The 27,268-nt window shown below is 40.5% G+C and overlaps 5 non-coding genes across 5 annotated transcripts; 2 read left to right on the top strand and 3 right to left on the bottom strand.

Annotated features, from left to right (window-relative positions):
- The first annotated feature begins 9,735 nt into the window (after nucleotides 1-9,735).
- Nucleotides 9,736-9,807, top strand: trnac-gca (transfer RNA cysteine (anticodon GCA)). The gene has a single exon. It is a non-coding gene; the product is annotated as a tRNA-Cys (tRNA).
- Nucleotides 9,808-12,235: 2,428 nt separating this feature from the next.
- Nucleotides 12,236-12,317, top strand: trnal-aag (transfer RNA leucine (anticodon AAG)). The gene has a single exon. It is a non-coding gene; the product is annotated as a tRNA-Leu (tRNA).
- A 341-nt stretch (nucleotides 12,318-12,658) lies between these two features.
- Nucleotides 12,659-12,730, bottom strand: trnag-ucc (transfer RNA glycine (anticodon UCC)). The gene has a single exon. It is a non-coding gene; the product is annotated as a tRNA-Gly (tRNA).
- Nucleotides 12,731-15,422: 2,692 nt separating this feature from the next.
- Nucleotides 15,423-15,510, bottom strand: trnay-gua (transfer RNA tyrosine (anticodon GUA)). Its single transcript is given in 2 exon segments — nucleotides 15,423-15,458; nucleotides 15,474-15,510. It is a non-coding gene; the product is annotated as a tRNA-Tyr (tRNA).
- Nucleotides 15,511-18,269: 2,759 nt separating this feature from the next.
- trnaq-cug (transfer RNA glutamine (anticodon CUG)) lies at nucleotides 18,270-18,341 on the bottom strand. The gene has a single exon. It is a non-coding gene; the product is annotated as a tRNA-Gln (tRNA).
- Between the last annotated feature and the right edge of the window lie 8,927 nt (nucleotides 18,342-27,268).

The raw sequence follows: 27,268 nt of genomic DNA, 5'->3' as shown, positions 1-27,268 counted from the left end.
AAAAATGAAAGAGAAAAAAAAATCCAGGAAATCACATTATAGGATTTTTAAAGAATTTATTTGTAAATCATGGTGGAAAATAAGTATTTGGTCACCCACAAACAAGCAAGATTTCTGGCTCTCAGACCTGTAACTTCTTCTTCAAGAAGCTGTTATGTCCACCACTTCTTACCTGTATTAAGGGCACCTGTTTGAACTCGTTATCTGTAGAAATAGACACCTGTCCACAACCTCAAACAGTCAGACTCCAAACAAAAACCATGGCCAAGACCAAAGAGCTGTACAAGTGTACCTATGATGAACATTACAGACTTCTCCTTTCTAAGTAGGACAACTTGCACAATCCGTGGCTGACTAAATACTTTTTTGACTGTACAATTTCCAGATCCACCTGATCCGAAAGTAATTTCGGCTTAAATCTGTACATGGTGTTACAGGTACATGGTAACCTTAAGTATTCTACTGAAAATCCTCACACACATTTGCATACTGTGGACGAATATATAAGTTGGACCGACGCAAGGCATTATTGAGATGGATTTCCCTGGGGCACTTAGTGTTCAGGTTCAGAGTCATGACCATTCTTTGGCCATTGACTCTGCACAACTAAAACTCTTGCTGCGTGTGCAAATCTTGAAACGTGTCCCTCAGGACTTGAAGAAATTCATCTTCCTGTAAATCCAGGGGTACAACGACCCGGCGAGGTTCAGTGGCATCTGACAAAGCATCAAATAAAAGTATTACCTTTGTCAATAGCACAATCATTCCAAGCTGCTAAATGCATTCAGTAATATCTGCAGGTTGCTGCTTTGTACGTAGTGACGTGCAATGACAAAGTGAAGTCTAATATCAAATGAGTTCCGTGATGCGGTAATCACTTATTTAAATAACACATACAGTGGGTAGATGAAGTGAAGAAAACATGCATAAAGGGTAAGCCTAAACAATACAGAACAAAATGCCATGCTAACAGGATAGACTTACCCACACGTGAAGTGATCCTCTGAACAGAATGCTGAAGTAGTGCAACTTTAAAAGTTATTTGTCGCCTTGCTAGGCTCCTTGGTCAACGGCGTAATGGTCCACTGCTTTCCAAATTTCTAAACATCTGTAATCTGCAACATGAACTCATTGCATTACTTCAGTTTCTTTTGCATTGAAAAAGAAATAATTTAAAAAAATATATATAATTCAACAATGCACCATCAAATGTTGAAACATTTTCATGGATAATGAAAGTAGTTTATTAAAACTGTTCCAAGCAATTTGCCCATGTCCTTAACTAAGTGGTTTCCTTGGATTCATACTGCGAGTCAGCTCTAGAGCAGGCAAAAAAAAAGTGGAGCACTACTGCACTCCATATATATTCGAACATTTCCAAATTCACCTGTCACAACAACCAAAGCATTTCAGGTGACTTTTTTATCTACATACTTTCTGTATAGACAAAAAAAACAATAATCACTCTGGTCAACATCTGGTCTTAGTCATAAGGGGTCACATATTCTGACAACAGCTGTCAAAATATGTGACCCCTTTTTTGTCTATACATAAAGTATGAAGATAAAATACGTCACCTGAAATGGTTTGGTTGTTGTGACAGGGGAATTTTGGAAATGTTCAAATATATATATGAATTTATTTATGGGGACAATTCACAGTGAGTTCACAATCAAATTATTACTTGGTTATGGATCATTTCCTCCCACATCTGTTGTAGATTAGGGACCAGCCTCATGCTTTATTTCAACCATATCCTCATGATTAAGTCTACTCTGTGATGTTTATTAGTGGCCAACAGAATAAACACACGCACACACACACTAAAATACATACACATACACACACACACACACATACACACACACACACACACACACACATGAATACACACACACACAAAAATACATACACACACACACACACACACACACACACACACATATATACATGAATAAATACCCACACAAAATACATACACACACATAAACACACATACACACACATAAACACACATACACATTCACATGGATACACACACAAATACACAAACAGACACACACACACACACAAAAACATAAACACACACACACACACACAAAAATACACACACACACACACATAAACACACACACACACTCCCAGAGCCCGGTGATTATTTTCGGTGCTTTATGTGCTTTTTACATTAAAAGTTCTCTTTATTGCTTTTTTTTTACCTTTTATTGTCGTTTCTTTCCAACATGTTGATTGCTTTATTCTATGATGAACCTTTAGACAAACGTTAATGAGACAAACACTAATGAAGCATAATGAAGTAATGAAGCAGCTGAGGGGAACGTTGAGGCTGCAGTGAGCAGACCTGACCAGCAGAGGGCAGCGTGACTCTTCCTGTCTCCCGTCTCTGCTTCCTTGTAAGTCTAATTAAGTTGCATAACAGTGAAACACATAAATAAAGACCTTATAAATGAATGAAAGTAAATACAGCAACAAAACCAACTGTCACACCAAACTCCATGTAAATAATCCCTACTTTTATCATCGTAAAACACACTTCATTAAAAGTGGACAGAAACTAAATAAATCTACCAAAAGCCGTCTTGGTTCATCTTTCCACTGTTCCAACAATCACCACTCTGGTCTGGTTGGAATAAACTCTTAATACACCCATTTACATGTGGAGATATGCTTCTCTATACACGCTAAAAGCAGTGATTATTTACATGGAGTCTGGTGGAGATATGCTTCTCTATACATGCTAAAAGTAGTGATTATTTACATGGAGTCTGGTGGAGATATGCTGCTCTATACACGCTAAAAGTAGTGATTATTTACATGGAGTCTGGTGGAGATATGCTGCTCTATACACGCTAAAAGTAGTGATTATTTACATGGAGTCTGGTGGAGATATGCTGCTCTATACACACTAAAAGTAGTGATTATTTACATGGAGTCTGGTGGAGATATGCTGCTCTATACATGCTAAAAGTAGTGATTATTTACATGGAGTCTGGTGGAGAAATGCTGCTCTACACACGCTAAAAGTAGTGATTATTTACATAGAGTCTGGCGAAGATATGCTACTCTAAACACGCTAAAAGTAGTGATTATTTACATGGAGTCTGGTGGAGATATGCTGCTCTGTACACACTAAAAGTAGTGATTATTTTCATGGAGTCTGGTGGAGATATGCTGCTCTACACACACTAAAAGTAGTGATTATTTACAAAGAGTCTGGTGGAGATATGCTGCTCTATACATGCTAAAAGTAGTGATTATTTACATGGAGTCTGGTGGAGAAATGCTACTCTATACATGCTAAAAGTAGTGATTATTTACATGGAGTTTGGAGGAGATATGCTGCTCTATACATGCTAAAAGTAGTGATTACTTACAGGGAGTCTGGTGGAGATATGCTGCTCTATACACGCTAAAAGTAGTGATTATTTACATGGAGTCTGGTGGAGATATGCTGCTCTATACATGCTAAAAGTAGTGATTATTTACATGGAGTCTGGTGGAGAAATGCTGCTCTACACACGCTAAAAGTAGTGATTATTTACATAGAGTCTGGCGAAGATATGCTACTCTAAACACGCTAAAAGTAGTGATTATTTACATAGAGTCTGGTGGAGATATGCTGCTCTGTACACACTAAAAGTAGTGATTATTTACATGGAGTCTGGTGGAGATATGCTGCTCTGTACACACTAAAAGTAGTGATTATTTTCATGTAGTCTGGTGGAGATGTGCTGCTCTACACATGCTAAAAGTAGTGATTATTTACAAAGAGTCTGATGGAGATATGCTGCTCTATACATGCTAAAAGTAGTGATTATTTACATGGAGTCTGGTGGAGAAATGCTACTCTATACATGCTAAAAGTAGTGATTATTTACATGGAGTCTGGTGGAGATATGCTACTCTATACATGCTAAAAGTAGTGATTATTTACATGGAGTCTGGTGGAGATATGCTGCTCTGTACACACTAAAAGTAGTGATTATTTTCATGTAGTCTGGTGGAGATGTGCTGCTCTACACATGCTAAAAGTAGTGATTATTTACAAAGAGTCTGGTGGAGATATGCTGCTCTATACATGCTAAAAGTAGTGATTATTTACATGGAGTCTGGTGGAGAAATACTACTCTATACATGCTAAAAGTAGTGATTATTTACATGGAGTCTGGTGGAAATATGCTGCTCTATACACGCTGAAAGTACCCTGCACTAATCAATTATTGTTGTTGGACTCTTTCAGAGAGATTATACATGTGTGGCATATGTGGCTTTAAACAATAATGTCAACTTCCAACATAGACAACTAAAGTTATTGTTATTGTCAGACGTCACCAGCTAGAAGAAGCTCTGCAGAACAACTAGAGATGAAAACATGAAGAATGTCTTAGGTGCTACAGCAGGCCGTTTTAACATTTAATCAAACCACACTCCTATCTGTAATTACATTTTAGATATTAATAATAGCATTTCTCCTGGTCAAAGTGATATTCTAACTAGTCAGAATGGTAATTAAAGATATGGACAATAACATTCTTACTTGTAGAAATTCTTTTTCAAGATATCTACAACTTTAATCAGTCAAAACTACATTTAAATCCTTAAATAGTACAAGTGGCTGTTTTAATATTTAGTGGCTAGACTCTATATTTATTGCAGATATCTGTATTTAATTCTTCCTAGTGAGAAAGAACTTTCTAGATATCTGAACTAGATTTTATTAGAATATGTCCCCATCCCGTTGTGTAGACCAGTTTTTATTAAAGAACAGCAGTGCTGACAAAGCTCTGCTTACTGAACATGTCCTCCAGTCACTTTAGAATACGCTCAAAATTGGATTTATTCTTTCACTTCTTTTGACTTCATTCTCAAAAAACAACTCCTATCTCTGATTTATTCTTTTAATGTCTGGCACTAATACTGAAAGTTCAACTTTATTCTCAACAATAAAGATCATCCTCGACTGAAATCCAACTTGTGTGTAAACAAGTTCTCACTGCTTACTCAGGCCTTGTGTTCAACACCTGCTTTATTTCACCGTTTTTATTCTACAATCACATGTTTACACATTTCTTTGACTCATAAACCATCTTACAGAATTCATGAAACAAATAAAAAATGGTCAAAGTGACCAGTAATTATCCAAAAGACTTTTCACACAAGATAGAACCATCCATTAACTTTTTATACGCGGTATAACAAGGACACACACTGTGTTCTGGAGACATTATGGGATGTAATAGGCCTCACTCTTAAATGAAGCTTCATGACACAGAGAAATATTCAGCAATATGTTTTCTGTGGCTGCACATCAAATACTAATAACTGTGTATCTGATGACATAATCAACACATTAATTTGATGCATCATGACACACGTTATGTAGACGATATGTATTTAAACCTCTGTTAAACCCACAGATATTTATTATAACTTCCAGAAGAAATCCGTTTCTAAAGACACCAAATAGGTCAAGATGACGTTTTATTCAATTTGCAAATAATTACTGATCATTTACAGTTTTTTACAATTGCTATGACAGATTTTTCAATACTTTTAACAATTTTCCAAAACTCTTAACACAGTTAGCACTACATCTGCATGTGTAAGCTATACTATTAACACATGTCTTGTTGCTTTAACACATAATGCATATAATTAACACAAATTTAAAATGCTTAAACTCCTTTTGCACACAAGCTCAAACAAGACCAAAACAATAGATTTTTACTGCCATATTTACCAATGCTTTAACACTGTATGTCAGAACAGATAACACCATGTTCTAAACCTAACCTTACAGGCTAAAGGCAAAGTGAACAACTATTCATATTGTGAATTGAAAAACAAATATATTCCCTGTATTTTTATTCCATTGCTAATGAGAAACAGCTTATTGAAGTTATGCAATTGATGAAATCACAGCTGATTCCCATCTAGGAAGCACACTGTGTTGACGTTCTTTCAATCACATGATCATATATTCTAAAAGAGGACTCTTTGGGCTGCTCCTGGCTGGAAAAGGAACAATTTAATGCAACACAAAGAAAGAAGGGAAGAAATGCCTGCACGAGGGCGAGGAAGACGATTACCAGGACAAGGGAGAAGAGTTAGAATGCGTGGTGGCGCTCAAAGAAGGACCAGAGCTAAGGTAACTGATCAGATAAGACCTGCTACCATCGACCATGTCATAAACCACGGGCTATCATACAGAGAGGCTGGTGAACGAGTACAGACAAATATCAGCCGGGACACAGTGGTATCTACAGTCCGTATTTCCAGAGAAACCAACAGGTAGGATATTGCTTCTCCTACAGCAAAGTGTAAATACTGTAAAATTACCATTTACAGTATTAGAGTGACTTTATGCCTGGACATTCAGTCCAGAGTTGTAGAGGACAACCTTGTCTTTGGGAACATTGCAGCAATCGGCATAACATCCATTTCCAATGAAACAACTATACAAAGTTGCTTTTGAAAGGAACAGTGAACGCATCAAAGAACTCCGTCACCAATACGTCCAGGTAAGGTTACGCAATACAGTCATTACTGTAAACTACTCTATAAACCTGCAGTACATGAGGACATACAGTAGATATACAGTACAGCACAGCCAGGGCTGCCAACTCTCACGCATTGGCCGTGAGACACACGCATTTGACTGGTTTCACACGCTCACACGCCACACTCTCAATTTCTCACGCTGAAGTGTCAACCCGGTCGGTCAAATTTATGAAAGATGAGTTTATCTATGTTTTTAACTGTTGAGCCACTTGTGATAGACTAGTTGTGCTTTCAGAGACTGTGAGTGGGTTCAAGAGCGCTCCCTGTATGTGGAATTTTCAAATTGTCGCAAAATGAGAACATTTTTTTCACGAGCCATCCCAGGTGCATTTCCCCGGCTTCAGGTATGAGCTCTGATTATCACAGACCCGTCCGGCGCTTCAAGTATGAGCTCTGATTATCACAGACCGTCCGTCGCTTCGTGTCCACTCTCTCTGTAAAGATAGAGGTGAGCAGCGCGGCTGGTAGCGTAGCAACTTCAGTTCATTTTAGTGTACTCGCTCTGGGGGGGGGGGCAGTGACGCGTTGCATTTGTGTGTAGTCCTCCAATGAAGAGCAGCGTGCAGCCTCCTCTAAACTTTGTCAGAGACCCAAATGCGCCTCTGTGTCTGTCAGATGGTCTGAGTGAGATCCACCATATCAGCGGAGCAATAACATGCACAGTACACTGTATTACAACTCTCCACATCTCGGACAACAGAGATGGGAGGAGTTATATTTTGAATGTGCACAAAGTTGTAAACATGAGCAGAAATCTGATGAAACACATCTGAGCTATACTATACTATATATACAGTACTATATATACTATACTATTTATACTATACTATATATACTGTACTATATATACTATACTATATATACTATACTATGTATACTATACTATATATGCGATACTGCAACGTTGGGCCACTATAGTGCTTCTCTATCCTCGGTGCATCTCTAAATGTAACTGTAAATAATTAATTTGATGTTTTATAAAATGAACAAATAGTCTTTATTTTCACAAAAAAGTAAATCCAGTAAGTGGGGCCCAGAGGATGAGGGCCAAACATTACTGAGCCTTGGCACAAAGGTTAAAGGAATAGAATTTATGTAAAACAGTGGTTCTCATTCTTTAGAATTTCAGTGGTCTTAGTTGATCCCTCAACATTAATTTAACTTTGGGTCCCTGGTCCCTACACCAGGGACCCCTGGACCTGTTCTCCACAGACCCAAATCTTCTCAGCTGTTGCTGACATGCTACTGTCTCTTCATGTGGTTCATTATGTTTGGCACATTGTCTGGGTCAGTTCTTATATCATAAGAAGTTAATAATGTAAATAATGTAAATGCTAAATGCCCTAAAACCTGTTGATACTACAACAATGCAAGGGCTCTTAACCCTACAGTTTTGCACATATCATGTGGCTAACACTTGATTTCTACATTTTTTTTGCAAAAAAACTCTCCAGAAGGTGCCAATTAATGGTTTATTTTTCCAAATTTTTTCCTGGGGGGGCATACCCCCAGACCCCCCTAGGGAGAGCCCCATCCCCCCCACATATAACAAATCCCAATTTAAACCCTGAAGGAAAAAGACCCAAAGAAATTGCTTTGTACGCGGCAAAATGGGTTGGCCCCCCCAAATCTCACTCCAAGGTTTTTGGAAAAGTTGGCAGCTCTGCACAGCAGTTACATACACTGTGTCTAATTACTATCAGAGAGTCATGGAGTTGGAGGCCAATCAAGTCCCATATGAAATTATCTATGTTGACGTTCAACTTGGCGAAAAGGCGTCGCCGTGGGAGAGACATAATTGGAAGAAGGGCCCCAGTTACCGTGCCTGGCCAGAGAGGAGCTAACATCACCATGTGCGCCGCAATCTCCAACAACGGTGCACTCCTGCATAACTCTGAGATTGGCCCTTACAACACGACCGCCTTCTTCTGTTCTTAGAAGACCTGCACCAAAGACTGGTGCCAGAGGTAGAAAGGAGGCAGGTGGGAGACCACTTGTCAATATACGTGATCACATGGGACAATGTGGCATTCCACCATTTCCGTCCGATCCCAGCCTGGGTTGACGCCCATCCAAGGATGATGTCCCACTTCCTTGCCCCTTACTCTCTCTTCCTCGACCCCCTTGAGGAGTTTTTCTCAGCCTGGAGATGGAAGGTCTTTGACCATCGTCCACATGACCAAATGTCCCTCCTGGATGCAATGGATGCTGCATGCCAAGACATCACAGCTGAACACTGCCAGGGGGGGATGAGGCATGCAAAAAGATTCTTCACATGATGCCTTGCCAAAGAAGAAATCAGGTGTGATGTGGATGAGAACATGTGGCCAAATGCAGAAGACCGAGCAGATTAGAAGATTACTTTTTTTTTTTATTATTCCGGTGTTCTGTTTGTATATCTTGCAGTAATGTCCTTCTGCAAATATAGTCTTTACGGCTGCAATTCTGTCTTTGTCATTTTTTTCATAAACTGTACATTCTATAAAGCTACTCTGAGATGGTCATTTATTTTTTGTATTGAATGTTTTCAACAAAAGAAATAAAAGGCATGTACAAAACACAATCTCTGATTAAGGGCATACCTGACACATCTGAAATAATGAAGTTTCTGTAATGTCAGCTGATGATAGTGTTTTTTTGTCATTGTGTTATGATTGACTAAATGTTCCTGTTGGAGGAGAACATGTGTCAGTGTTTGGAAAAATTATTTGATTTTGAAACATGTTTGCAGAGTTTTGTTAGACATAGTGTGTAGTGTTAGTGTTTTATTGTATTTTGAAAATTAGTTTTGGAGTTTAGTTTACAATGTGTGATTTTGAGCATGAAATTAACTGTTTTGCCAGTTGTGTGTTTTGGGTGTGTTGGTGTGTTAAGAGTTTAGGAAACTTGTTAAATGTATTGAAAAATCTGTCATAGGAATTGTAAAAAACTGTAATAGTATAGCTTACACATGCGGATGCAGTGCTAACTGTGTTAATAATTTTGGAAATTTGTTAAATGTATTGAAAAATCTGTCATAGCAGTTGTAAAAAACAGTAACTCCCTTTCATACAGTAGATGAGATTTGGATACTTTCTCAGACTGTGAAGGTAACCACATGGTGGAGGCCCTGCCATTGTTTTGCTGCACCATAAGCATATTCCACATAGAGTATGTTGGGGTATAGCTCAGTGGTAGAGCATTTGACTGCAGATCAAGAGGTCCCCCGTTCAAATCTGGGTGCCCCCTGCAAGGATGTGTGTAGGCTATCAACTTTATGATTGTTGTTGATACTTGACAAAAGCATGCATGTAACTAATGTTGCTTCTTTCCAGAAGCCCTTGTGCTTTCTCCCCTCTCAGACTTCCTTGGATTGTGGTGGCACCTGAGTAGTGGATGCAGCTCCAACCGTGGTCCTGCTGGACGCCCTGCACTATTACTGCAACTATTATTAGTAATAGTTCTATTACCTTTACTGCTGCCATAATTACCACCGGTCCTCTTTTCATTCCGTTCTCTCTCTCTCTCTCTCTCTCTCTCTCTCTTTCTCATCCTTCCGCCTACTGGTTGTGTCAGATGACTGCCCACCATGAGTCAGTTTTAGTCTGAGGTTTCTGCCTGTTAAAAAGACATTATTCCTCATACAGTGAGGAAAATAAGTATTTGAAAACCCTGCTATTTTGCAAGTTCTCCCACTTCTCAAATAAATAGTTTAAAAACCCTACATTGTGATTTCTGGATATTTTTTTTTTTTAATTATGTCTCTCACAGTGGACATGCACCTACGATGACAATTTCAGACCCCTCCATGATTTCTAAGTTGGAGAACTTGCAAAATAGCAGGGTGTTCAAATACTTAATTTCCTCACTGTACTAGGTAGACAGTTATTATTACATTAGCATACCAGTGTATTTGGAAGGTGGCCTGAAGTTTGGCACAAATGGCCGGCCAAACACCTTCAAGCTGCTGGTGTTGACGCACTGGGTCACATGCCCGGCGTAGGTGAGCAGAGACGATGGCCTACTGGTCACCGCTGCAGTACCCCGATCCTGGTTCCACCTGTTCAGGCCTTCCAGGAGGTAAAGATGGAAATTCAGCGCATTTGCACTGGTTCCTGAGAAAACAATAACATTTGATAGTCCATTAAAAAGGTCTAGCTTTCCAATCTAATGATTTTTTTAAAAAGACTATACTGGGTGTTTATGATAAACTGTAAGGAATTAAGGAAATACTGTAAGGGAGACACCAACCTGGAATGAACCTGTTCAGATGTCAATGAAATGATTCCAGAGACACGGACCCTCTGGCACAGCGATACTTGGTCAGGACAACACCCCCTTCTTGATAGTAACCGTCTCTGTATAAAGCTGCACACCAGGCAGGTCCTGGATGCACTTGACGTGGCGTTGCTGCACACGCCAGATTGCTCCATGCGCACCTGGTCCAGCAGTGACACCCCCATGAGGTCCCTCCTGTTTGCCACTCCTAGCTCCTGCAGCAGCCGCTCAATGAGGCTGATGGTGGCCTCCTTTGGTCCGGCCACTCCCCAAACCTTGTCTGCAGCTTGCTGGACCCCTCACTGACGCAGAAGCCACAGTCCACATACAGCAGCAGTGTGGGTGCAATGGCTGACTGATGATAGAAGCTGGACGTGCATTGTATTGTTCTTACATGTCAATTGGATTCTGACTTTGAATTCAAATATTTGGCATCCAAGAAAATTTCTGAACTGATGATGTATCAGTCATTTTTTTGGTGGTTTCCTGGTCACAGCAACAAGCTTGATCATTGACATACAGTTGCACGCCACGTATCACAAAACTGTTGGGTGGGGCCTTATGTATCTGCTTGTATTACATCAAGTGACCTGCATACCAATGACTGCAAAGATTAATATGTACATGGTTTGCAGAACTGTACTTTCTAATAGAGGTAAGGCAAAAAAAGAGTGATGAAGAAGCCAAAAGAGAAAATAGGGAGAGGAGTCCCGGATTTGTTATTGTTTTAAGGAGCAGATTTACAGCTATAAACTTTGCAAATCAGTGTCTCACCCTGGCCGCCATCAAAGATGCCATTTGGACCTCCAGATACTTGCTGGTAAGAAAGCACATGCAGATCCCCCCCCCCCCCCCCCCCCGTGGCTGTGATCAGGATGGCTGCAATATCTAAGTAGTATGTGTTTCATGATTGTACTTTTGTTTTTGAGTGGTACATGTACACATTTTAAAGAGTGGTTTTATATCTGTGCTGCGAATTTTGACAAACTGTTTTGATCACTTGAGGAATTTCCGTGTAGTCTTTGGTCTTGGACAGTTACCTTGCAATCTAAAACTGTATATCCTATTGTCTCTGGAACAATAGTTGGCAGTTGGAGGAGTAATGGCTCTTTACAGTGAATATGCAGAAGAAGATGTTCACAAGTTCAGCCCAGGTAAATGTTCAGCCCATATTCACACAGACCTAAACCTACTCACTTAATGCTGGTTACAATATTATAATATCAACAATGCCAGAGAAAAATGACAAAGTGTGATAACATTTTTTAATAAAGTATTGGCAGTTTTTAATAAGTATTGGCTATTTCCTTGCAAAGGTTTTTTTTTCCTATACCATTACCAAGCATAACTTTAGTTACGATGCCGGTGTTTGTCACGATGTGGAGAGCTGATGCTTGCAGGTAGTGTGGCCGAGCGGTCTAAGGCGCTGGATTAAGATTCCAGTCTCTCTGGAGACGTGGGTTCAAATCCCACCACTGCCATTTGCATATGTTACATAGCTGGAAGCCAAACCAATGTGGTCTCTTACAGCTGTGTCATTTGGCCTGAACTTGGTGAAGAATCATCTATCACCTTGCTGAGATTGTTCCTTGTTAACCTGAGGTTCAACGATGGTGAAATCTTCCTTTCCAGCACTTTGGAGTAGAAAATCAACAAATAATTGTGATAATCTCCATATTGATCAAACTAATCGTGATTATCACTTTTGCCATAATCGTCCAGCCCAAAGAGATCTGATGTTTTATCAAACCAGGTTGGGCAAGTAACCTTTCTGCTGACGTCTTGTAAAATAAAGCAAGAAACATCAGTCAAAGAAAGCTACTGCGATGGCTGGGAATCGAACCCAGGTCAACTGCTTGGAAGGCAGCTATGCTCACCACTATACCAACATCGCTGTGTGATGCAAAGTTCACTTCAAATCTTGTAATACATCTGGGCATTGAGACTGGAAGTGCACTCTATCACTGAGCTACAGCCCTGATGAGTCAGAAAGTCCCCCAGGTGGTCCTGTGTTATCACATCAACAAGAATGGGAAGTGTGTTCATATACATCGTCGCCCTTCAATAGCTCAGTTGGTAGAGCGGAGGACTGTAGAAGTATAAATCTGAAATCCTTAGGTCACTGGTTCAAGTCCGGCTCGAAGGAGTAATCTTTTCAAGAGTTTCCCTTCACAGATCAATAAAGTGTTTCTGATTCTGATGAAGAGAAGGACAGACGACCCAAAAGCATATTACTTCTTGCCGAGACAGAACAAGAAAAAAAAGAAGAGGTGGGGGAGATAGAGTTAAGTCCTGAAAGAATAGAGAACTACACACAAAAGTTGTTAAATAGTGCCAAGTGTCACCAGAATTGGAAAAAACTATCTCCTCCTTTCTCCTGTTTTGTACACAACCCAAAGTTTTACAAAACAAAAGTTAACTTTCCCCGAATCCCTCAGTTAAATCACAGTCAATATTTGTCTCACAAACCATCTCAATGTCCAATTTAAATAATTTATCCAACAGAATTGAAACTTTAACTCACCCCCGCTGTTTGAAATTGCTTCCTTGTCGTTTGGATTTCCGAGTAGAATCAGCGATCCCTCCTTGGTGGGAAAATGCAAAGACATAACAAATTCAGTTGTCTCCTACAAGGAGAAGACACTGAGGACAGATACAGAAGTCATATACTCTGAGAGGCATTGGAGATCTTATTATGAATAATTAATATGAAAATCAGTGGTTAAATGTAATTTTTCATTACAAGTTACTGTTTGAAAAACTGAAAAGAATTGTTATTGAGATAGAGACAGATGAAGTGTTTATGACCCATCAATGATGACAAAAGGATACATCTGCTGTCGGGGGTCTGATTTAAAGGAAATGGTACTCTTTAAAAGTGTTAGGGTTCTAGCAATAAACTAATGAGGAAGAATTTAACAAATCTAAATCAACCAAAAAAAAGCCCAGGAACTTACTCTTTCAACTTATAAACCTGTATCATTCAAGTCCTGACTAGTTCTTATTCTTAAATACCAAGTCTCTTGCTGTTCCCTGACCAGTTGCCCCCCCCCCTGCTTTGCAGTTTCTATCAATGTAAAATGAAGCAGAGGATGGAACAATTTGGAGGCATTACAGAGAACTAGCTTTACAAAGCTGCCGTGACCCGGATTCGAACCAGGGTTGCTGCAGCCACAACATAGAGTACTAACCACTATATGATCACGGCCACTTGGCTGCAGTAGGGCCTTGTTGTTGTGAAAGCATAGGGGGAACTCTGAATATCAACTCTACTGATATTTTCCCGCTTTCACAGATTGTTGACTAACAAATGAAAATTTCATGGATGATTTATCTAGCACTGCTGATTCTGTCCTTCAGGGAAAACTTTTTTTTTCAAGGAAAGATGATTAGCAAGCAAAACAGAAAAACAACAGCAAGAGCTTGATTATTGCTGTAGTTGACTGACACCAAGAGGCTTAGATTACTTTAATTACTCATCATTTGGCTCTTTATAGATGTACATTTTCTTCGTAGAGTTTGTACTGGGGGGTAAAGTTGGAAATGACGAACAAGGAATTTAGTCGCTAAAGACAGTACGAGCTAGCCAGGAGTCAAACCTAGAGTCCAAAGTCAGACTCTTTATCCATTGCGCCAAAGCTGGGGATCAACAGTCTCATAGGGGGGGGGGAAGAAGAGGAAAAATGGGAAGAGAGAGGAACGAAGGAAAAAGAAGAAAAGGAAGAGGAAAAAGGAGGAAAAAAAGAGGAAATGAGAGAAAAGATGAGAAAGATGCTAAATTACACACAAAGGAAAATCACATCTACAAAAATAAATCTGACAGATGTGACTCCCTGGTGGTCTAGTGGCTAGGATTCAGCGCTCTCACCGCCGTGGCCCGGGTTCAATTCCCGGTCAGGGAATGGTCAGCATTTGACAGATACAGGTGTTACATTTGAAAGAGAAAGTTCCTGGACTAGTTTTGGTTGATTTAGATTTGTCAAATTCTTCCTCATTAGCTTAAAGCTAGAACCCTGACATTTTTAAAGAGTACCATTTCCTTTAAATCAGCCCCCGACAGTGGATGTATCCTTTTGTCATCATTGATGGGTCATAAACACTTCATCTGCCTCTATCTCAATAACAATTCTTTTCCTTTTTTCAAACAGTAACTAAACCCCTAACCAACATTTTTTACCTGAAAACCAATGTATGTGAGTGTCAGGTAATGTTATTGTTGGATTCAGGTCCAAATGTTGACATTTTAGTGCAATGCAAAGGTGCATAACAGATTGCTTTTTACTTACCTGGAGCGATGCAGAGCCGGGGGGGCCAACTAGTCAAGGAACAGCAAGAGACTTGGTATTTAAGACTACAAACTGACTATGTAACAGATGTGTAATCTGTCATGTCCTGCCTTCTGAAGCTCTAGCCAGGAGCCATTCCTCGCCTATTCTGTCAGGACTTAACTTTATCTCCCCCACCTCTTCTTTTTTTCTTGTTCTGTCTCGGCAAGAAGTATTGTGCTTTTGGGTCGTCTGTCCATCTCTACATCAGAATCAGAAAGACTTCATTGATCTGTGAAGGGCAACTCTTGAAAAGGTTGCTCCTTCGAGCCGGATTTGAACCAGCGACCTAAGGATTTCAGCTTTTTACCTCTACAGTCCTCCGCTCTACCAACTGAGCTATCAAAGGGCAGCAATGTTTGTGAACACACTTCCCATTCTTGTTGATGTGATAACACAGGACCCCCTGGAGGGATTTTCTGACTCATCAGGGCTGTAGCCCAGTGATAGAGCGCACTTTCAGTCTCAATGCCCAGATGTATTACAAGATTTGAAGTGAACATTGCATTGTCCAGTGATGGTGGTATAGTGGTGAGCATAGCTGCCTTCCAAGCAGTTGACCTGGGTTCGGTTCCCAGCCATCGCAGTAGCTTTCTTTGAGTGATGTTACTTGCTTTTTTTCTTTTCTTTTTTACAAGAAGTCAGCAGAAAGGTTACTTGCCCAACCTGGTTTGATGAAATCTCTTTGGGCTGCATGATTATGGCCAAACATGATAATGACAATTACTTTGATCAATATGGAGATCACGATTAATTATCACAATTATTTGTTGATTTTCTACTCAAAGTGCTGGAATAGGAGGGTTCACCAACCTCAGGTTAACAAGGAACAATCTCAGCAAGGTGATTGATGGATGATTCTAGTTACTTCACCAAGATCAGCCCAAATGATACACATAAAGACTTGGGTGGCTTCCAGCTATGTAATATTTGAAAAGTGCAGTGATGGGAGTTCAACCCACGGCCCCAGAGAGACTGGAGCCTTGATCCAGGGCCTTTGACAACTCAGCTACATTACCAGCATGCAACCGTCTGCCCCATCGTGACACGCACAACTAATGGTATGCTTGTTATTGGGGAAAAAACCTTTGCAAGGAAAAAGCCAATACTTGTTATACATTATAAAAAATGTTATCACACTTTGTCATTTTTCTCTGGCATTGATTTTAGAATATTGTAACCAGCATTAAGTGAGTAGGTTTAGTTCTGTGTGAATACGGGCTGAGCATTTACCTGGTCTGAATTTGAGAACATCTTCTTTTGCATATTCACTGTAAAGAGCCATTACTCCTCCATTTTGGGCGACAAAATTTGGGTTTCTTGAAAAAAGTTCTTTAAGTACAGGTAAACTTAGAATGCTAAAAAAGGATTTAGAAGAAAAGTAGAAAAACGTTTGAGGGGCAAAAATGAAAAGCACTCAAGATCTGATTTAAATAGAGAAAAATAATCAATGTTCTAATCAGTGGTTGAATAAAGCAAACTGTAATAAAAAAAAGAGGGTTTGTGACCCAGATGTTGATGGATCAACCATCCCTGCTAATTCCTATACTTTGTATCAGCAGTAGTATATTTCCAGTCTGTTGATTTTAACAAAGCATCTGTTGATGCTAAGCAAAGTGTGATGCTGCAAGTGTCTTGCCTGCTGATGAAGCCTGCTGAAAACTTGATGGCATCTCAAATTTGCTCATGCCCGCCATAACACCCATAAAAACTGGAGCGTAATATAATAAATATGCTACAATAAATATACTACACTACTATATTTATTTATTACATAACTACAGTAAAAACGTCTGATAACATGAGGTATAAAAGAGAAAGCATACCGCTTAGTTTTTGTGACAGGAGGTCTTAGTCTACCACTACGTTCTATAACCCTACCAGTCAGATTACCACAGGAGGTAATATCTTCTGCAGCTCTTTTAAAGACTCTACCATAATACCTGCTGGAGATGCCAGGTCCTCATACATAGAAAGCATGAGCTCTACCACTGAGCTACATCCCCTGAAGATTTTCAGATTTTTTAAAACTTTTTTCTGAGATAGACTTAGACTTATCTTTATTAATCCTTTTGGGATGACTCCCGCAAGGAAATTGAAATATTACTGAATAAAAGAAGAAACCTGGTAAAACATGTAATGTTAATGTTGTATATGGCTTCAAAACCTTTAAATGCAACTGCGAGGGCTGGAAATCAAACCTGGGCAAAATGATTGCACTGCTACGGTATAATCATAGTCGAAAAGTAACACACCTGTGGCTTTTCTGCTGGACAATGCACACTGCAAATCTTGTAACACAGACTGAAAAATAAAAACTAAGAAATCCATTTCTTAGGGAAAGGGGGTTCCAAGGCTAATAGACCATTCAACAAGCAGTTCTGATGAACTATACTGGTCCATTCAGGATGAGCACTGTATACTCTGATTGCAGCAACACAAGTTTAAATTTTAGTGATCCCTAATTTTTATGGCAATTATGACACTGAACCGAAGAGATGGGTGGCTGGAGATTATTCATGAAGGTACATCTGTGATTGGGTATTCTCTAATAGGTCATTGGTTTGCTACCACTCTTACAGAATGCCTTCCGTTGTCGGCAGGACTCAAACCTGCACGAGGAGACCTCAATGGATTTCTAGTCCATCGCCTTAACCACTCGGACACAACAACCTGAAACTCAGTGCTATACCTATTTGCACAAATTTCCATAAACTTTCTAATTGGTTAGTAGTAGTTACCAGACACGGGCAAATTGCAAATTGTAAAGGACTGCCTGTGTCTGTGGATCCTCGTGGAGGCAGCTTGATTGATTGATATGTTCCCTTATTTGTACCATAACAGAAATGTAATATTTGATCAAATCTGGGTTGGGCGAGTAACCTTTCTGGTTACTTCTCGACAAATAAAGCAAGTAACCACACAATGAAAACTACTGCAATGGCTGGGAATCCAACCCAGGTCAACTGCTTGGAAGTCAGCTATGCTCACCACTATACCACCATCACTGGACAACGCAGTTCATGTTCTTAAACCTGGAATCTTACTTTAAACTAGATGTGGAAAGTTGAAAGGTTGATCTTTTCACCTGTGCTGTGGCTTAAAAACAGGTTCCACTGAGATTTGAACTCAGATCGCTGGATTCAGAGTCCAGAGTGCTAACCATTACACCATGGAACCATTAGAAGTTATGCGAGGGTTTGCTAGGCAGTTTCTGTCATAATATCCACATGTGTGATATTAAAGGCACACAACAATCACAACAACTATTGGCCAACTTAAGTCCTTTAGTTAGCTAAGCGTTCAGAGGATGTGGGAAAAAGCAAGTCAAGAACAGGTTTTAAAGGACTTGACACAGACAGTGAATACAGCAGTAGATATGTCCCACTGTGTACAAACAGAGGGTAACTTTACATCTGTTGACAATAAAGATGCTCACAAAACACTTTACTTGAAATTGCATTTCTTGCGCACATTTATTTCCTCTTAAATACAAAGAATAGCTAAGTACTTTATTCCCAATATCACATCTCAGACATTAGTTCCAGATGAAAACATTAGTTGTCAGAAGTGGAATTTGAACCCACGCCTCCAGCGGAGACTGCAACCTGAACACCAGCGCCTTGGACCGCTCGGCCATCCTGACTGATTCAACTGAGGCCCCGTAGGACCTGTCTCAAAAATTATAATATAGTAAATTAAACATGTCATGATACAGTAGGTTCTCAGTCATCCCATGTTATAGTTAACAAGGAAGGATACTCAACTGTCAGCCCAAATATATGGAGACATGGAGACATGGAAGAAAGTCACCAGGGTGGCAATCTGCTTGACAAAGGCAATACATTGCACGGGATGTGAAGGCAATGTGCAATACATACTAAATCCTATGGTGGGAATCAAGATCCACCAATGTTTCTGTCAATAATGTCCACCTGAATCCAGAAATGTCCCTGCCAGAAGGGAAATAGTAAATGTACTGTATTTATATAGCGCTTTTCCAGTCTTAACAACTGCTCAAAGCGCTTTTACATCTACAGGAAACATTCACCATTCACACACATTCATACACAGTGGCCGTGGCTGCCGGCCACAGTGTATGAAAATGTCCAACTGAGTCCACAAATATACACTCACCTATAGGATTATTAGAAACACCATACTAATATTGTGTTTGACCCCTTTCTGCCTTCAGAACCTTCTAATTCTATGTGGCATTGATTTAACAACCGCCCAAAACAGTGCGTCACAACCACATTCATCACACCATAACCCTGTTTTTCCCCTGACCTGTGCACTTTTTGCACTGGCTCGGCAGCCAGGTGCAACGGCAGCAAGGCCAGTAGATTGTCTTGACCAGGACGACACCCCTAATTGCATTAAAGCAACTGCCATGTGATTGTATTATGAGAAATTGAACAGGTGTTCCTAATAATCCTTTAGGTGAGTGTAAATCATAGTCAAAAAGTAACACACCTTTGTTGCCTTTCTGCTGGACAATACAACGTTCACTGCAAATCTTGTAACACATCTAGGCATTGAGACTGAAAATAAACACTAAGCTACCAGAACCTGTGAGATAATACAATATTGTTCTTGCAGGAGAATATAGAGATACCAAAGATAATCCAAGTGACTTTGCCTTTTTCAGAAGGTGCAGTTCTGCAAACCATGTACATATTAATCTTTACAGTCATTGGTATGCAGTCACTTGATGTACTACAAGCAAATACATAAGACCCCACCCAACGTTTTTTGTGATACGTGGCGTGCAACTGTCTGTCAATGATCAAGCTTGTTGCTGTGACCAGGAAACCACCAGCATAATCACTGATACACCATCAGTTCCAAAATTTTCTTGGATGCCAAATATTTGAATTCAAAGTCAAAATCCAATTGATATGTAACAACAATACAATGCACGTCCAGCTTCTACATTTCCGCATGAGTCAGCTTCCCCCCAATTTCTGAGTAACAGGAAAATAGCCTGATAAGGATACATGTGCAGCTCAACCTCAAAAAGTCATAAAGCAAATGCTGTGGCTTAAAGATCGAGTTCCCGCTCATAAAACATCAGACAGGCGCAGTCCTGTGGCGCAATAGGTCAGCGCAGTCGGCTGTTAACTGATAGGATGGTGGTTCAAGTCCACCCAGGGATGTTTGTTGCTTAAATAACCTGGAGTGAGCCAACTCTGGGATTATTTTTCTTTTAATTTATCTTTATCCTGCAGAAGACCATAGAGCAGCCCAAAGAAAACCCAAGTGGTCTTACCTCCATCAGAAGGTACAGATCTGCAAACCATGAACACATTAATCTTTACGGTCATCAGAGATGGGAAGTAACGAGTACAAATACTTCGTTACTGTACTCAAGTAGATTTTTCAGATATTTTTACTTTTCTTTACTATTTATTTTTTTGGTGACTTTTTACTTTTACGCCTTAAGACCAAATTGTTAGTTTTTCTGAATTTTCCCAACCATTGCAAACGTTTTTATAGCCTGGTTGGCGCAGTAGGCAGCGCGTCAGTCTCATAATCTAAAGGTTTTGAGTTTGATCCTCACAGTGTTTTAAAATCAATGGGGGGGGAAAGGGGAAATTATACTCTCAACAAGCAGACATCACAGAGATTTGCAAACAAAAAAACACAACTGATGCTGAAATACAGTGACTTGCAGGTGGTCAACTACTACACAACCTTTACCTTTAGTCTTACACTGTCCAGCATAAATCACTGACACCATACCTCACACTCGTCCATGCATACACACTCACCACTGACTAAACCGACTACCACCATCATGATTATCATTTCTTTTGTTGTGGTCATATTCTCGTGATTCCTTCAACCTTTGCACACGGTCTTTTGTCCTGGCCTTTTCATGGGGTCATGACAAGCATCTAGGGTCGATCTTACCTTTGTGTGAGTATTATCATTTTGTGCAGCACTTTGGAAACCTTGTGTTTGTTAAAATCGTGCTATATAAATAAAGTGGATTGGATTGGATTGGATACATAGGTTTCCATATACATTGTTTTTATTAAGATTGAGGACCAAATTGTTAGTTTTTCCAAAAATTTCCCAACATTTGCAACAGATTTCAGGTTGGCGCAGTAGGCAGCGTGTCAGTCTCATACTCTGAAGGACGTGAGTTCAACCTCACATGGGGCAAGTGCTTTGAAACAAACTGATTCTGAAAATACAGCACTTGCAGGTGATCGAGCACATCAATTAAACTTTATTTCTAAAGCACAGTTAAAAAACCAGGTTGACCAAAGTGCTGTACATTGACATGAAACAATAAATAGACAGAATACAACACCAGAAAAACAGCATACAGTTCTCATGCTGATTAAGCCAGGGAATAAAATGTGTTTTTAGTCGAGATTTAAAAAACCGGAAAGCTGGGGGCTAGTTTGACATGTAGAGGCAGCTCATTCCCAAGTCTCGGTGCTGCGGCTGAGAAAGCCCGATCCCCTCTGCTCTTCAGGCGTGTTTTAGGGACAACAAGAGGAGACTGGTTTTGCAGACCTTAATTACCTTGAAGAGGCATGTGGCTTCAACAGATCAGTGATGTAGACTGGAGCTAGTCAGATTTGGGTTTTTGAACACAAGACTGGAGCCTTAATCCAGCGCCTTAGACCACTTGGACACACTACCTGCAAATATAAAATCGCCACATCGTGACAAACACAGGCACCCAACTATGGTATGCTTGTTAATGTTATTGGAAAAAAACCTTTGCAAGGAAAAGCCAATACTTTTTTAAAACTGCCAATATCACTATTAAAATGTTATCACACTTATCATTTTTCTCTGGCATTGATTTTAGAATATTGTAACCAGCATTAAGTGAGTAGGTTTAGGTCTGTGTGAATATGGGCTGAGCATTTTACCTGGGCTGAACTTGTGAACATCTCTTTTTGCATATTCATCACGTCAAGGGATCAAAACAGTTTTGTCAAAATTCGCAGCAAAGATATAAAACCACTCTTTAAAATATGTTCATTTACCATTCAAAAACTAAAGTACAATCATGAAACACATACTACTTAGATATTGCAGTCATCCTGATCACAGCCACGGGGGATCTGCTTTCTTACCAGCAGGTTTCTGGAGGTCCAAATAGCATCGCTTTGATGGGGTCAAAGCCACAGTGTGAGCCAAGCTTTGCAAAGTGTATAGCTGTAATCTGCTCCCTAAAAACAATAACAGTCCGGCACTCCTTTCCCACTCGTTCCCACTTGGGCCTCCACAGAAATAAAAGATGGCTTGTTCCAGGTCTAAAATCACTTAAAAAAAAGAGCTCATGAGAAAATCAAAGCTAAAATAACTGCCTTTTTTAAATGTGAATAGTTAAAGGTGATGAGCAATCAGAAGCTCAATTAAAGATAGCTGTTGGAACCTTGGTCCTTCCCAAACCTTCCCTCAAAATGTGGGGCCCATATTCACACAGACCTAAACATACTCACTACTCAAATCAACAAGCCAGAGAATAATGACAAAGAGTGGATAGCATTTTTAATAAAATACTGGCATTTTTTCTCAACAGTTTCCTCTACAGTTGAAAACTCCTTGTGTCTCACCCCTTCCCCACGGGTCAAGAGTCTGGGCGTCATCCTCGACTCCTCCTTATCCTTTCAGTCACACATAAATAATATCTGCCTGTCTGCATACTTCCACCTACGCAACATTAACTGCCTCTCCGTCCGTCCCTTACCACTCAACTGCCTCCATCCTTATCCACCGCCTCATCACCTCCCGCCTTGACTACTGTAACTCCCTCTACTGGCCCTCCCTCAAAAATCCCTCCATAAATTTAAACTTCTTCAGAACTCAGCAGCTTGTGTCATCACCAGAACCCCTTTTTCATCATATAACCCCGGTCAGCTCCATTGGCTTCCAGTTCATTTCAGAATATAATTTAAAATCTTTCTCCATACTTTCAAAGCCGTCCATAAACTTGCTCCTCCATATCTAACTGAACTCCTTCACATCGCCGTCCCCCTCCCGCTCCCTCAGATCCTCCTCCTCTATCCACCTCACTCCCCCCAGCTCGACTTGTCACCATGGGGACCAGAGCCCAGACTGGAGCTCCAACCCTGCTGCTCAGGGGAACCTCTGCTTTTAACCACCGACAGCTGCTGGACGTCTGAGGAGAAGAATCAAAAACATGCACATTAGTGTTTTTTGGCACATTATTAAAGTGCCAAAAACCAACATGAAAAACAGCAAGAGTGTCTTGTTTGTTCCCAGTCCCAGATGGAGTCTAGATCTGGGTATTTTAATAGTCCAAAAGACAAAGGAATTTTATCAGGATGCATAGTATCCTAATCCATGTAATAACTGGCCTTCAATAATAAAATCTCCCAACCACATATAGGTTATTAGTCTGGCTATGGCCGGTAAACTCAAACTATCCATTAAAGACAATTTTTATATATCAAAGTTCTTAGAGCAAGACGTTTTTTAGGAATTGGAGAATGTTTTCCCATTAAAATAAAAACCACTTCTTGTACCTCCTTTTTATACAGACCTTTATTTTGAAGGCTATTCACCAAGCTGCAGCAAAACCGGATGTTATTCTTTGAGCAATATGGCGACTAACGTGAGTGAAAACATTGGAGTCGGTTTGTTGTGCTGGGAAAGTGTGTGAGCTCCAACAGATGTGGTCCATCAGAGCCTGTGTGTGTCCGGATAAACCTGTCTCATGGACTTTGTGCTGCTCACCTTCTTTCTGAATGTTTTACCTCGGACTCATCTCCCGGAAGCTACAAAGCTAACGACGCTAGCTTAGCATGCTAGCTGCTTAGCAACAGTTTGAAGGAAAACAAACAGCGTTTTTGACGGAGTTCGTTCGGAGGAAAAGTTTCTGTCATCGTGTGAAAATGTCTAAAGTCCAAATGCTGAGAGGGCTGGTGGAGCAGCGCTAACTGCGGCTGCTGAATAGATATTTGGGCTGGTTGAAAGAACGATAGCAGAGTACGAGAGGAACTGTGTCGTTTAAAAAGAGGAGCACGAGCGCCAACGGGAACGACTGGACGCTGTTTTCAGCCCTCAGCTCCGGGCTGCACAGAGCAGTTGGTACCTTTACTTCTTCTCTCCGGTCACCCTCTGGTTACACTGACATCATACCGGATGGGCCCACTTCCAGGACCCCTGTCATTCTGTTTCAATAAACCATGTTATAAACAAAGTTATTAGCCTCCATGATGCTAATGTGCAGACAGGTCAGCCGAAGCCAGTTCAGGGCTCCAGACTAACTGTTTCACTAGTATGTCTTTTTCCACCAAGGCTAACCAGGTGCTGGTTCTGGGCTGGTGCTAGTGCTAGTTCGGTGCTGGTTCTACTCTCCATGTTTTCTAAGAACCAGCTTGATTTTCCACAGCCTCGAGAGCCAGAGTAGGGCTACGTCACAACGTCACTGCAAGCACCCCTCCGTTGTCATAACAACGCGTTATGACTATCAACATAATGGAGGACTACATACCGATACTTTTGCTCCTGGCTTTACAACAAATTCACACTGGAATTCAAAGACGGGCCTTGACAGCTCTTCGTGACCGCTATGGCAGAGGACACGTTCAAGGAGAAAGGTAATTATCTCCCATGATTTAACGTTATTATCATATTTTGCTAGCTAGCGATGGCAACAGCATAGCGTCAAGCAAAACACCGTTAGGGTGATCAGACGTTCCGGTTTGACCGGGGCATCTCCAGTTTTTCCGACAAAGAAAGCCTTTCGGGACGCTAAAATGTTCCGGTTTACCAACCACTGGAAATTGTCCTGGTTGTCGGCGATTACATAGCAGAAGTGATCTTATTATAGTCCGGTCATTTACCCATGTAGAACATACATCCAGCGTGTGTGTGTGTGTGTGTGTGTGTGTGTGGTGTGTGTGTGTGTGTGTGTGTGTGTGTGTGTGTGTGTGTGTGTGTGTGTGTGTGTGTCAAATGTAGCGTATCGTCGACATAATCTGTGAGCCAGCGTTACAATGTATATTTGTACCATTGTGTCTCATCTTCTCTGTCATGTTAACGGTGATATCGCCAGCCAGGACGTGCATGTACATGTTGGGCAGTAGGGTTTAAGGGGAAAAGCCTATTAGTAATATAAGAAATGTAAACAAAAAGAATTTGATAATTTTGCAATCTTTTTTTTATAAACATCTCAACATAAATCTTCACACTAATCTGAAAATAATGTTGCTGCAATTTGTTAATTTTTTAGTAAAACCCCTGTTATTATTGTTGGATGTAATACTGTACAATATCAAAGCATACATGTTAACAAACCAACTGACTTTTATTTTTGCAGTTGTATTATGGCTGAGGGCGAGGCAGAGGAGGACACATGTGGTCTGGGCATACCACCGATCACACTATTGGGTGGGACACAGTTGTGCCAGATTTTACCCCTACACAGTTTGTTCAAAACTTTCGAATGTCCCTGGAGTCATTAGAATACATATGTGCAGGTCAGGCCTCTCATGGGCCGAATGAACACCAACTACCGTCTGGCTGTTCCAGTGAGAAAACGTGTTGCAATTGCTCTGTGGAAGCTGGCTACTGGCATTGAGTATAGGACCATTAGCCACCTTTTTGGGGTAGGTTCTATAAGCACAGTGTTTAACTGTGTTCAGGATTTCTGTGACTCCGTTATAAAGGTCTTGCTCCCTCAACACATCACCACCCCAGAAGCTGCTAAGCTGGTTGAAATTGCCACCTTCTTCCATAACCGCTGGAGAATACCACAGTGTGTTGTGCAATAGATGGAAGCCACATCCCAATCATTGCCCCCGAGGAGTATCCCCGGGACTACTTTAAACCGGAAAAGGGTGCACTCAATAATATTGCAAGGAGTTGTGGACGGCAGAGGCCTGTTTTTGGGATGTGTGTGTGGGCTATGCAGGAGTGTGCATGACGCAAGAGTGCTAAGCAGTCAAATTTATGGGATCAACTTAGTGATGGTGAATTACTTGGACAGAACAAAAGATCATCTCTGGCATTAATGTTGGACACTACCTCATCGGTGACCCTGCTTACCCAATGCAGAACTGGCTTATGAAGCCCTTCTCCGACACTGGAAGACTCTCACCTGAACAACACACCTACATTACAGGCTGAGCAGTGCACGTTCGTTGTAGAGATGGCTTTTGGAAGGTTGAAGGGCCGTTGGAGATGTCTCCTCAAAAGAAATGACTGCAAGCTGGAGCTCAGCAAGAAAATGACGTTAACCTGCTGTGTGCTTCATAATATTTGTGAAGAGCATGGTGACAATTTCATGGAGGAGCATGTAGACGGGCAGTTACACATCAGCCTCCAGGTCAAGCAGTACCTGAGCATGGTGAGCCAGAAGGGGCAGATATTAGAGCAGCCTTAATCAACTATTTCAGTAGAGAGGAGTGATAGTTTTTACAGTGATTGTGTACATCATTACTGCCAGTTGCCTGTTTCTAAATGCACCGAAAGTTTACAGTAGTAATAAGCCTCATTTTCTGACAGGAGAAAATTTCAGAAAACTTGCAATACAAAAAAATGTCAGTAATCAACTGGGGAGTTTTCACATGTTTGTTCAATGTTTTACCTGTTGTTGTAATATTATCTGTTGATAATCCCTGTTACTTTGGATAGATAGTTAATGTGGAATACACTCATTAAATTATATCTTTTAACTCGTTGTGCCTATGGTGTGTTGTGCACAATAAGGATTGTTTGCACTTCACATTCACATTTTCAAAACTGTTATTTTATCTTTTTAATGAATAACCAGTCTGGTATTGTGTTATCTGACTTGTTGGAATAAGGAGGGTGAGAATGTTTGTTAAATATAAAAACATTTGTTTTTTGTCATAGACAATCAATAGTTACAAATAATATAAATAAATAAAATAAATTACATGTTATCATTATTTCTGTGCTTGCGCCTCCATCACTGCCCCCACTGCCCCCCATGGCCCCCTGAGTCCCCAGCAGAGCGCTGGTCTGCCTCCCTCTTTGCCACCATGTCTTTGTTGAGCTGCGGAACTTATCGTCAGCCTTCTCCATGTAGTCCAACAGCTCCTCATGTTCAGCTTTTTTCCTGTGTAGAAACAAACCAAACCAAA

The sequence above is a fragment of the Etheostoma spectabile genome, unplaced genomic scaffold (genome assembly GCF_008692095.1).
Source record: "Etheostoma spectabile isolate EspeVRDwgs_2016 unplaced genomic scaffold, UIUC_Espe_1.0 scaffold00019275, whole genome shotgun sequence".
NCBI lineage: Eukaryota > Metazoa > Chordata > Actinopteri > Perciformes > Percidae > Etheostoma > Etheostoma spectabile.
The sequence above is the reverse complement of the archived record's forward strand: the minus strand, read 5'-3'. Positions and strand labels throughout refer to the sequence as shown.